This window comes from Populus nigra, chromosome 11 (genome assembly GCF_951802175.1).
Source record: "Populus nigra chromosome 11, ddPopNigr1.1, whole genome shotgun sequence".
In the NCBI taxonomy this organism is placed as follows: Eukaryota; Viridiplantae; Streptophyta; class Magnoliopsida; order Malpighiales; family Salicaceae; genus Populus; species Populus nigra.
The window spans coordinates 7714281-7728288 of record NC_084862.1 but is presented as its reverse complement, the minus strand read 5'-3'; the positions used below and the strand labels follow the sequence as shown (position 1 = coordinate 7728288).

At 34.5% G+C, this 14008-nt stretch overlaps 2 pseudogenes; one reads left to right on the top strand and one right to left on the bottom strand.

The window, feature by feature from the left end:
* Positions 1-86: 86 nt before the first annotated feature.
* LOC133668601 (phosphoglucan phosphatase LSF2, chloroplastic-like) lies at positions 87-3558 on the bottom strand (annotated as a pseudogene).
* Positions 3559-6285: 2727 nt separating this feature from the next.
* LOC133668385 (uncharacterized) lies at positions 6286-12155 on the top strand (annotated as a pseudogene).
* Positions 12156-14008: the final 1853 nt, after the last annotated feature.

The window sequence follows — 14008 nt, the reverse complement described above, 5'->3', positions numbered from 1 at the left end:
GTAGACATTGTTCAGGGCGGTTTTCTCGTTCGCTAGCTATCCACTGTAAAGCTCGAACATTGATTCTTTTTATGAACAGTGAACAATACCTCAACAAGAGCGTGTCCCTACTCCCAGTTAACAATGAAGTAACATTGTCGGGGAGGGATACTGAAGATTGATATTTGATAAATCCTCCAAGATTATTATTACACCTGCACTAATTCACGGAGTTTCCCAATATTAGGTACATAAGTACCATTATTGTACATTTGGATACAGGTGAAGCTTCCATTACTGCTATTAAACTGTGCTAATCGGAGTTCCTCTGCTTCACTTTTTTTCATTTATTTTAACAAAGTGCACAGGTTCCAAGCTCATCTCTAGCCATGAGCTACCATTTGCCTCCCCTGCAAGTTCCCTCGTCCCATGAAACCAGCCCTTTGCAGTTGATTGATTTGAGTTTCTCCTCGTAGCGGCTTTATCAAATGAAATTATCCTGGGTCAACATGATTCAACCAGTCAGAATGTACATCAGCAAGGTTTCAACTTTCATATGATAAAATAAGGGGGAGTATAATTATATAAATTATGCATGCTTTGTTTTGGCAATGGCTAGAAGGATAACTGAAATTAGTCCCTACCATGCATGCAAATAACTGACTTTTGTGCAGGATGATAGTCGCCCTTCAGACTTTGAGGGCACTAGAGAGAGGGTGTCAGGGCTAGATGAATCTGTGTCTCCTATTTATTTCATCAGGTTTGCTTGCGTTTCACACGTGGTCAAGGCAGGTATTAGTAATTTCACCAGATTAAAATATAATTATTTTGTTTTCACATTTTTATGGATATGCTGAATAGCGAGATGCGCTGCTAATCCATCTAGTAATGATCAGACAAAATAACCTCCAGGAGAGATCCCTTACTTTATCAGATCACAGCCTCAGAATCTTGAACTAGAAATGTTTACCTTAAATGCTTTGCAAGACAACAAAATGTTTACCTTAAATGCTTATGTTCCACGGAGGGAACAGACACGATCTTGAATCAAGTGCCTCTCCCAATCTGCCATATCTTCAAAAGCATATTCTGGTAGACTCTCAAAGGGTTCCTTCCATGGATCATTCTTGGCTAGATCATAAGTAGCTGCTCGTATCGATCTCTTACTGGGTCCACAAGGTCTCTTCGAAGTTAGTGTATCATAAGCTGTATTAAGCTGTCCCATACCAGTAGCAAAAATGACAATCAGAAAAATGTGTTCCAGTTAGCGAATCAATCAATCAAGAAATTGTATCAAAACAATCACTCTAGAAGTCCGATAATATCATGATATCCATACCAAATATAGCCCACAGTTTTGTAAGAAATCATATCAATACAAGTCCGAAATTTAAAATAATAATTTTTGACAAAAATAAATAGTAGAAGAGTTGAGAACTAACATTCATGCAACAAAACCAGAACATGTAAGCTATAGCAACAGCAGGGGCTCTTCCCAGTCCAGCTGTGCAATGTACGTACACTCTGCCTTTTCCCTCAGAAATAGCCCATTCCAACGATGAAACAGCTTTGGGTAATGCACTTCTCAAGGAATCTGGATCGAAATCTGTAGCCTGAAGAAAGAATTATATTTGCAAATTCATCCAGTTAGCACCAAGAAAACACTGGTAAAAAAATAAAACGCAGGCATGAACACATGAAAAATGGTTGAAACATATAATAACTAATTTTGGAAATTAGAGTCTTCTACATGTTTCAATTTTCAATGAGTAGCACTTTCTTACAGGCCTTCTCATATGACGGATTCCAAGTTGTTGACATCTCTGTATAATAGACAGCAAGTCAATGCCCCAATACTCGATGTCCTTGTCCTGCTGCAAGTTTAGAATGTAGGCCACATTCTCCTCATGTCTTAGATGTTCTATATCTTCAGGTTTCTGAGGTTGGGATCCCACAATCACATTATCAGTTATCAATGTGTAGTTCATACCTGAATATAGCATGTCAGTTATCGACTGAATTAAGGAACACAACACACACGGTAAGAAAACTGGAATGCATTTACCATAAAAAGTTGGGGTGCAGGGGAGCCAAAAGTGGAATGCTAATGGTGGAGCCTATACTGCAAGATACATAACTTCTTTGCAATCGTTTAGATTTTAGACTTGTGTTGATGATGGTAGTAGCTCTATCAACAAAACCAAACCTCATTTACAAACTAGTTGATATGGGTGTCCACAGTTCACACTCACACACATCTTTATCAATGATTTCTGTAGCCATTCAAAAGAATACTTGTACAGTGCGGCTTCAGACTTTTCTATTTCCAAGTTAGTCAAAAGGTTAAGCAATTTCAAAACTTGAACCTTTTATTTTAATCCCTACACCTTTAGACCCATGCATGTCGGGCTGTAATAAATAAAACTGATACAAATTTTGTATCAAAAGTCTTCTTTTAAAAAAATGGCTGGGTCGATCCCAACCCTTTTCCATAAGATCTAGACATATATAAAATGCTTTCATTCAGCTGAAAGGTAATATAATAGCAATGATAAGTCATCTTTCTCAGAAGTGACACAGATCATGATTATTTTTTCAAGCTTTTCCCTAAAGTGTGTCTATACAACTATTGATTTGTGATTCTCAATAACTTGCATCCGAAATTAGAGGGTGACAGTGGAAGCATTACCGGGAGCATGGTCAACTCCATTAAAAGATAGAGAGCAAAGAATTCATGGAAAAAGTAACAACCTTTTCTGTGTTAAGCTTCATACTTACGAATGAACTGACAACATAAAATTAAATAAATTAAGGATAAAAGGATGCCATCCAGATTCAGATGCTGCCTAAATTATATAGTCATTGACCATTTCAAAAAATTAAAAACCACAGAATGGGTTGTTATTGGATTACTTCAGAATTGAATTCAACAACACAACTTAAAGTATTTAGTATTATGGAAATTTCATTGTATGGCAAAAGCAAGAAGAACCCAGAAAAACATATCCGCCAACCTGCACATTCTCCTTACTTGCAATCCACCAGAGAAAAACAAACTGAAAGTATAAAAGGAACACAAAACACTGACACACAGAAACGGATGAACAAACACAGTACCAAAATCTTAGATGGAAATGAAAGATGAAGATCAAGAGCAAGAAATAATTAGGAACATGGAGGTAAAAGGGAAACTAACTAACCAAGATCATGATGATACTCGTATGGGTTCCTCATCATCCTTTTCATGGCAATATTATACTCTTACATCCTGTTTGTTGAGGTCAATGATAAGTTCTTTCCTGTGGGGTTGTCCTCAACTCCACTCCCATGACTATGAGCTGGTAACTTACAATGGATTCCAGTTCTGCCCATTTTAAAGCAACTCTTAAAGACCATAAAATTGCATGTGGGTTTCTTTCTCATCAACAACAAAATTCTATTTTCAAGTGGGTATGTCGAAACTGTTGAGAGGGAAATGTTGCTGCTAATACCAACCATATTTTCTCTCCTGATGTTTCTCCGAATAGGAATTCGTGGGCGTTAGATTTGCTACTATCAACTTAAGCCACTCGTGACTTCCTTCAGATGAAATTTTAAGGAGGAAAAAAAAGAGAGTTTTACGTCAATTTGGTACTCAGATTATTGTAAGATGTGCAATTGAATCCTCATGTGTGTGTTTTTCCTTACCTTTTTGCAATCAAGTTCGTGTATTTGTTTGCAATTAATTTTTACCACAAGTACATGGCGCACAGTAACTTCCCCTCTTATTTCAATTGTTTTATATACTTTATCCAGCTAAATTTGCGTTAGCTTATATCTATTGAGTGATTGTTTGAAAGCATGACAATTGTCGTTTTTCTTCTCGGTTACAAATATTACTGTTTGGTTGTTGATGCAGACTCCTTTTAAAATACGTTGGTAACTTTAATTGATGCAGACACCTTCTAGAATTTGATTTAAATGGATTGTGACTTAACCCACCAAGAATTTTTCTTGAAAAATCAAAATTATACATAATGATCATCATCACTTTACGTTTATAAGAAATGCAAATAAGTAAAATTAAATCACAATGAAGTTGACGAAATTGATTAATTATTTGAAGAATTTGCAAATTCAATAAAAAATTTAGTATGAGAATCACTCAACCATACAAAAAATAACAAGAATGCTAATTTTTTTTCTTAAAAATAATCTTTTAAAAAAAACAAGTTTCTACAAAATAGTATTTATACTAAAAATAACTCTAAGTCCAATAGGATATCCCTAATAAAAATGGATAAACCTAATAAATAATAATAATTCTATGAATATAAATTTAATTAAAGGCTCTAATATCTCTAAAGGCCTAATAACAACTAAAAGATAAATAAAATAATAGCCTAATTAATTTAAATAAGACTAAAATCTTTTTTATGATCTATTAGAAAAATCAAAGTTTAACTTCAAATTCATGGTTTTCCCTCGTATTAATGAATTAAAAGGTTTTTCATGCATCAATGGAAAATTATGGGTGTCTATTTTCCAATGCAACTGGAATCGTATTAAAATTCTTTTTGTAGCTCAAGTTATGACCAAAACAATATCAAAAAGTCAAACTGACAAATTTAAATGTTTTTATAATGTCTAAATGACCACCTACAAGTCTTTATTGAACATGAAATAAATTAATCAAGGCTTGTACTTTATTATTTATTATCTTCTTGAAATCCACCTTAGCCTATGTGTTTCGAAGCCATTGAAAGCCTTTTTGTAGCTCTAAGTCTTGTCATTGAACCAACTGGAACCTCTAATGTATTTCTTGGTATTGTTTGGATCGCATCATTAAAAGCCTTGATTAATCCAACTAGAATTGAATTAAAATCCCTTTTATAGCTCCAATTTTTACCAAAATAGTAGAGAAAGGTCAAAAGGTAGATTTGAATCTTTTTGTAATTTATGAATGTCCATCTACAAGCCTTTCTTGAATATGAATTAAATTAATCAAGACTTCATTATTTAAACATCTTATTGAAGTCCATCTTAGCACATGTTTCTTGAAGAAGTCAGATACAGCCCTTTTTGAACCTTTTGGTTCTAAATTTTATCTCTAGACCAACTAGAACTTCTAACATATTTTTTAGTATTGCTTGGATTTTATCAATTGTCTTTCTTAAATTGTGGTTTAGAGGGTAGATCTTATCTAAAATGAAGGTGTAATCTCAATTTCATGCAAAGCATAAATCAGAAAACACCAGAGAATTAGAGACATGATTTTTTAATATATTATACAACCAAAAATTTATTAGCACTTTTAATATTTAAAAAAATTAGTTGAACCCGAAACGACAAATAAAATAGTGCATACACAAGGTTAATTTAGTCGTGTAATTTTTCGAGCTAAAAAATATAATTCCAACCAAATTACAGAATGCTTAATTTTTCAAATGAGATTTTAAACAACACTTCGTTTTTTTTTAAAGCATCGGGGCATATGAGATGTCATCTGTATCTTTAACTTTAAAAAAAAAACATTACAGTCTCATGTGCGCAGGCCTGAACTAGCAGGCCTGCACGCGATCGTATTGGGTTGATGTTTTGATTTTGCGATTGTCTATTTTTGTTATTGTATAATTAAATAAAAAATTTATTAGCACTTTTAATATTTAAAAAAATTAGTTGAACCCGAAACGGCAAATAAAATAGAACATACACAATGTTAATTTAGTCGTGTAATTTTTGGAGCTAATAATTATAATTCCAACCAAATTACAGAATACTTAATTTTCCAAATTAATAATAATAACTATAAAAACCACCTTTATATCCATAAAATAATGAGCATTGGCATTTAGCCCGTTGAGCTCTCTCTCCCAAAACTACCCTCCAAAACAACCACACCATACTCTTCAAAGCTTCGACAATCCTGTAATGACAAAACAATATCAAGGGCTGTCATAATAGAAAACAAACCTTAATTTTTTTGAAAAAATTTCCCGAGCTCTACCTTCTCCGTTGAATTCAACCATCAACAACGGTCTCCTCTCTCTCTCTTTCTCTCTCTAAAAAAATAAATGAAAATACCACTTTCTCTCTGGAAATAGTCTTTCTCTTTTACTCTTCAAAACGCTCTCTCCTGCTCTCTCATTATTATAGGATTTACCATTGTTTGATTCAGTGATCGACTAAAATTAGAGAGAGAAGTGAAACTGCAAGGTGGAATGTTTGAAACCGCAATGCTGGAGTTTTTAGTGCCGGGAGATCTAGGTGACGGTGGCGGCTTTGATATTTTTGATCGCGGCGTACTGGTCTTTCTTGTGGAGGTGGCAGAGATGATGGTGGTGATTTAGGAGAATTCTTGACATGGCATTGATGATAAAGACAAGGATAGCTTACGGGTTATATTTATGTTAATCTTGATTATTATATTTTTTAAACTTTGATTTGTTCATTCGATGAGATTTTTTTTAATGTGCTGAGATAGATTTTTGTGGTTTTTAGTTTGTTTTCATGAATTCAATTCGTGTGAATCTTGATATCTTAACGTTAATTTTTTTTCATATGTTTTTGGGTTTTAAATGTATAATTTTATTCTTTCTTTATTTTTATTTGATTTTTTATTGTTTTAGATAATTAGTGTTACCGTTGTAGATTGTCTGGATGCCTGAAGATTTTTTTCATGAATTTTGTGCGGGCAACGGAATCCTTTGAAAAAGTCCAATCTTTTTTCAAAAGAATAAAACAAAATAAAACTCTGATGTGCAATTGGTAGGAAAGAGGAGAAAAAAGAAGAAGAAAAAGAAGAGAAGGTTTGGAAGTGAATGAAAAGGAAGAAGAAAATGTCAGTACTGAACATGGTAATGGATGGGTGGAGGCCTCAATTAGATGCGATCCTCTCCACCTTCGTGTCCATCTACCCTCACGAAACCTCACCTCTCCTTAACTCCTCTTCCTGCTTTTTCTTCGTAATGATAATAATTAAATCTTGTTCTTCTTTTGTTTTGTTCTTTAAATCAATATCAAGAATTCATAAATTAATTTTAGTGTTTCTCGTTGCAGATTTTGAGTGCATCTTTTGTAGTGTTACCATTGCGGGATGAAGGTGCAATCTCTCTAGGTTTATCGAAGCTTCCAGCTCTCTTTATCGGATCCTTATTCCTCACCTTGATTGCTGCTCCTTTATCAACTCTCCTTTTCTCTTTCCCTAATTTCTCTAAATCCAAGGTTGGTTACCATTTCCCTTTTTTCTTTCATTATTATTGTGATTTTAATAATAAAATCACTGAAATGGGTTTTGATTTTCAATCATTAATTCTTGAGATTTCATGCCCCCCACCACCACCAGGCTTTGTTTTTGATACACAGGTTTTTTAGCGTTTCTCTTGTTCTCATGTTCTTTCCATGGCATTTCTCTTCCTCTGCTTCTGCTGAGTTTTCGCTCTTCAAGTCAAAGGTATTTTTTATTATTATTTTTAATTACCAACAGTTTTTTTGTCTTAATTTCTGAGTAAATTGTCTCTTTTTTTTTAATGATTAGGGTACTGTTGCTATATCAACTGAATTGAAAGAGGGTTTGAAGGTTGATGTTGACAGAACCAGCAGTACATATTCTTGAAGTTGGGATGATCATGGATGGTTTTATATTTCTGTCAGAATTGGATTGTTTCTCTGGGTATGATGAGTTTGAAAGCTTCTATTGGTTTTAGTTATTTCCTAAATTAAATGTCGACTGATTGCCTTGTGATTTGACTTTTTGAGTTTCTTCTATGGTTGGAATTTTTTTCTTTTTTTTGAAGGTTGCGCTGCTTAATCTTATTACCATATCGTCGACTTGGGCTAGGGTTATTGATGTGATGGATAGTGAGGTTAGATGCTGCAACGTGGAGACCTTAAAATCATCATGGTTTTATATTCTGCATTTGACATTTCGGTTGTATTCAGTCAGGTTCAAGATTGTTTGGGTTCATTGGTGCTGGTGCTACACTTGGTCAGCTATTTGGATCGTTGTTTGCTACATCAATGGCTTGGTTGGGTCCTTGTACGTATGCTTCGGAAAATGAGATTGTTTAGTGTCTGAGTTTCTGTTTGTTTGAATTTGGTTTTAAATGATTGGTTGGTTCAATGCAATTGCAGTTTTACTTCTATTTGCTGCTTTGTTGATGGAACTAGCTGCACAGTCATCAAAAGGGATCGACAAGGATGCATCCCATCTTCCTCATGAATTATCTCCCATAAGGTCAGCCATTAGTAGTGATGACTTGTTACTGTCTGTTTAGTAGTGATGACTTGTTACTGTCTCTTAGTTCATGGATAATCAATGTCCTAGTTTTGTACGAACTGTTCTTCCGGAGTGAATGCAAATTCTTGTTGTTTGTATCTGATACATTTCTTTTACCCTTTTCTTTTCTCTATGGAGCTTTCACTTCTAGTCAAAACATTTGAACAGTCTGGATGATCCACTAGTACTTTTTTAGCTTCTTAGACTACATGCTACTCACCTGTCAAGAAAAAAAAATGTATTCATGTAGGTCATATTATTTTGCATCTCTGGAAGAGTGAAAGAGCTTTTCAGGTGCTTTCATGTAGCTTATTGGGATGCTTTTGCTTTTTAGAAAAGTTGATGCTGATCAGCATAGTGAGGCTGATGGACGATCATCACCAGCTTTCAAAGTCTCTTCTCCAAAGTCTCCTTCATCCAGGATGAGGCCTCAGCTTTGGGTCATCTTAGATGGGTTTCGGCTTGTATTATCTTCAACTTATTTGTTGAATGTGTCTCTATTCCTGTGGCTGAGTGCAGTTATTTCGTCATTCTTCTATTTTCAGGTAAAATGGAACTCTGCTCCTGTTCATGTACTCTGAATTTCTAAATCACCCTTTCCAAACCAGATTTTATGATTTGACTGAACAGGAAGTAAACTAATTTAGAGAACTATCTATAATTTATCTTGCTTTTTGTTGATTTTGTTATTATTAACCATGAGAAAAGCAAGAGGGAAGAGTAAGAGTGGATTGAAAGTAAGAAAGGGATCAGACCGTGTTTTTTATACATGCACTCTGTTTCTCAGTTGGTCAGAGATAACGCTTATCCTTATCGTATAACTCAGTGGATCTCACATTATCAATTTTTTTCGGCTTTTTATTTATTTATTTATTTTGTAATCCTTATGGCTTAAAACTTAGCAACATAACTAAGTGTCGCTCCCTTCCACTCTTAACCCTTCCGATCTTGGGTATGACTGGGATTTTAATCTCAGGTTTACTGTATGACGGTTCATGCCAAGTGACTACCACTATGATAGCCGGAATATCTGCCAATTTTGCTGTCATATGCTGGCTAATTTTATTTTTTGATATCTGAAACTTGTTTCTTAAACATTTATATACCCGCATAGAATATGTACAAGTAACATGAACCAGAATAAGTAATTATTGGAGCTGGGATTCCACTACAAGTAAATTCAAATTTAGGGAGCTTAAACTTTGTAGGCTTGACTATTGATAAAAAATGATTTGATTTGTTGCCATTGCTCTAGATATGATTTATCCTCATCTATACATGAATTATGCGTATTTCCTCTCACTAATGAATCCTTGTTTTCTTTTGTAGAAAGTAACAGTAATTGCCATGACTGTTTCAAGCTCTCTTGGAAGAAGAAAATTGTTTGCCCAGATAAATAGCTTCATTGCTGTTTTTATCCTTGCTGGACAACTTACTTTAACAGTAAGCTAATAACCAAATATATTTCTTCAATGTTTTGATGTTCTGACTGGTTGTAAAACCAAGAAAATAGATAATACTTACTGGAGTTCCATTATTAAGGAAATCAGTTGCAGAATTATGATCAAATTTAACAGGCATCTTGCTCTGATTAGTTGTTACTGAGTTTCCCCTGAAGCAATTTTAATCTTTGTATTCCCAAGCCTCAGAGAGGGTAATTTCTGAAAATAAAATAATCTCATGGTTTGTTTGGATGTGGTGGATATAAAGAACATGCATGGTACCTTTATGCAATTGAATCTGAAATTTGTCCCTGTAAAACATGTAAAGAAGGAAGCTTCATAGAAGAATTCCGGTACCAAAATGTTTTTAGAAATGATATTCTTTTACACTAATTCAATCTTGAATCTTTAACAAATTGCATGATCTGTAGCAGAGAAATTCATTATGTCAGGTTCTGGTGGTTATTACTGTCTTTTCATTGGGATCTGCAATTACTTTCCTTAATTCTGCTTGATAAATTTCTGCAAGTAATATTTTCTGTGTTTGTGCATCTCTGGGGACAAAACTGCAGTGTTCATTGCATTTCACATTATTAGAGTTCCTGTTTATAATTTGTTGTGCTTTCGCTTATCAAATCAAACACAGGGACGCATCCTTACTTTACCTGGGGTTACTGCAGCAATATGCTCTGCTCCGGTTGCTGCCTTCTCAAATTTGGTTGCTATTGCTGTTTGGCCAACTTGGGTAGCAGTTGCCATCTGTGAGACTGTACGGAAGGTTTGTCACCATTGGTCCCTTGCCTGCAGTGAAACAGCATTGTGGGTTGTATTTCTTTCTTTCTTCCTTTCCCGGTTATTCTATTTGAATATAATAATGCTTATGTATCCAATTATCTAGAGTATTATTTGGGTGAATGCACTTTCCTCTTAAATTGTTGAGAACACTTGGAAGTATGTCCCATTCATTTTGAGGCCTCACGGTTTGGTTTTACCCTTACTTGCGGGTGGTTACTTATGTAGTGACCAGGCCTGGAAGAGAACTTCTGTTTACTGTGGTCACTCAAGAAGAGAAATACAAAGCTAAGGTTAGTAGATGTTTCTGCACAAGTTTATTTGATTGATTATGGATCTGTGATGCAGGAAAAGAGTCCTGTTCTCTCTAAAACTAAAGTATTACTTGTACCTTTGACAACTCCTGATTTTAGCATGCCGTAAAATGTCATCACAATCACGTGCACTGTATTTGCTCTGTATTTTGGGTCACTTATCAATGTACTTGGACGAAGGGTTGGATAGGAGGAAACATTCCTTGAAAGCAAAGGTAACTTTTGTCTTTTGGATTGTGTTTGTTGTGACTAGAATATGGTCTATGAATGGCCCTCTCTCATGGACTAATTCAATATTTACAATCTAAATATGGTTGATGGTGAATCAACAAAACTCTTAAGTTGTTGGATTGGATGCTAGTTATATGATGATATCCTCAAATTAAAATATGTGCGTGGTATCCAAGACATTTGTTCTGGGCTGATCATTTTCAACTTATGAAAAAGAAATAAATTAAATAAAATTATTTAAAGCATGTTTAATTTTTTTTTCTTGTGTTAACTGCTGGTTCCTCCTTCTTTACTCAAGACTGCTCAAGGCCATCCAATGGTAAGAAAGAGATGTCTGTTTTTCTTGTCGTGTCATTTGACCATATGAATCAAGAATTTTCTGCAAATTTGTAGACTTTGTTTTACGATCTTTTTCATTTTTTTCATGCAGCTTGTAATTCATGGCGGTTGTATGCTGTAACAGTTGGTGAAATTGAAAGAAGGAGAGACCTACAATGGGCATTTGGTCAATTGTGATGCTTGGATGAACATCCATCTCCGTTTAGCTTTAATTTTCTTTAACCCTAATATCCTTGATCTGTTTTAGATTCCAAAATTTCCCATCTCTTTCCATTCTTTCATTTTATGTTCTTGACCCTGGCTTTTCTTGCAGGTTGCTTGATTTTTCTTTTTGGCTCTAAAAAACATTGTAACCATCTCAACTGTCTTTGATTTGAAAACTTTCTATCTTTCTCCTGTTTTTTTGACAATCTTATTTTTTTTTCTTGTGTTAACTGCTGGTTCCTCTTTCTTTACTCAAGACTGCTCAAGGCCACCCAATGGTAAGAAAGAGATGTCTGTTTTTCTTGTCGTGTCATTTGACCATATGAATCAAGAATTTTCTGCAAATTTGTAGACTTTGTTTTAGACCTTTTTCATTTTTTTCATGCAGCTTGTAATTCATGGCCCTTCTTCCAGGTGTTTTTGATACGATGGATAGACTTATTGGCTGAAGTCACAACACAAGAACTCTGAACTGTGAATTTGCTTTATTGTTTCTTCATGTGATAAATGACTAGTCTGAGCTTCAGTTTTTTTTTCTTGGCTTTTAATGTATTGTTAAACTATTGTGTCTTGTAATTAATGTTTGAAATTTATTTATCTGATTTGCGAGCCGATATCTTTACTGAAATCCTAGACGATGATGATTTGGTCTTGCCCCCACATGTACTCGGTACTAACTGAGATAGGTGATGTTTCTATGCTTCCACTTAAGCATTCATCTTTTGAGAAGTGACATGCTCTCTTTTATTGGAACATATAGGTATAAGTGGAGTGTGAAAGAGTTGCATAAAATGCCTCATTGGTGCAATGAGCAACTTCAGCAGTTCAGCCATATGAACAAGAAGGCACTAGATCAACATGAGGTAAGTGACGAGGCCCTCCAGAAAAGGCAAGCTGAACTTGAGGCAAGTGACGAGGTACTATGGTATTGGATTTTAATGCTTAAATATCTTCTGTTTTACTTATTGTTTTTAATGTGGGATTATAATTTACTTATCTTTACTTCAACGACAAACATAAGCAGTAAAAAAGCAGACTGAGCTTGAGCTTGATGTGAAAGACCTGCTAGAGAGAATTTCAGGACATATCCAAGCCAAGGTATCAAACTCTAGCAAAGAGGAAAATGCTAATTATTTTTTGGGGATAAAGAATGTTGAATGCTTTTATTTAACATGTGCCTTGCTTTCAGGATGATGCTATGATTTAACGTGTGCTATGCTAAAATGTAAGGTATCTCCTCAACTAAAATTTTCCACATTGTTATCTAAGCTATAATTTCAGCTGATACGGCCTCACATTAGGTTTTTATCCTCTACTTTCAATAAACTAATGCATACAAATAACATGGTAGATAATAATAAAACACAGTCTAGTAGATGAAGAATTTGCAAGTAAGTAATTATAAAATTATTATTTAAGAATTATTTAAGAATTGTGCTCTAGCCTTTTCAATTGTTAAGACATCTTAATAGAAAGCTTCTCCATATGGTTTCACATTTGACTTAAACACTATTGATTTTTCTTTTCCTATTTTTACTAGGTTCTTTGTCTGCTTGGCTTCTCGGATTAGTTCAGGTATTCCTCACTTGGCTTCTTGCATCATTCTTATAACAACCCGTGACATCACATAGGTAATGTACGTATAATGTTAAATATTTTCTCTCTTAGAGTTGTGTTCCCAATTTGCCAGACGGTCTGGCATAATCACTAGCAGTTTCTTGACCTTCTGCCATGGTCACTTTATCGTTTGAATGATGCACTTTATATCAATATGTATTTTGAGCAACTTATTTCATGTGGTGGTTGGGTATAATAACATATCAAGTCTAATAATTAGGCACCTTAATGCTTTGAAATGAGGGCAAGCCACTTTTTTCCCCTAGGATTTGTGCAGGTTAGTTCTCCATCGAGCTTGTTCTAACTGAAATAGTATTGATACAACAAAAACTTTGATTTGAGTTTTGAGTTTTGGTCTACACACGATTGAAAACTCAGTAATTACCTGTGCTATATATCTCTACGTGTTTTGTTAATTGATTGTTGATGTTTTCATTAGCTTGTTCTGCAAATTTGGGTTGAAAGTTTTTGGTGCGACTCTTTATTGATTGCTTTTGAATCCATGGATGGATAGTTGTGAGAAAAAGTTTCAATTTGATAATTGTGGTCAATTAGTCCCACGTGTAAAATCAAGCAAGGCTATAAAGTACCTACATATAGCCTTTTTCCTTGATGTAATAGTTGTAACTTAAATTATTTGATCGACATGTTCTTGGATACTCGTGGAGCATTGTTTATGCCTGAAGGCTTGTCTATAAATGTAGATGCTTTTTTAAAATTTACATGAGCTAAATTGTTAGTGATGTTGATATGACTCCTACAATGGGCTGCATGCTTATATCGCTGATTATTCTTCTTTCATAGCTGTATATCCCTTGATTATCTCTCTCAGA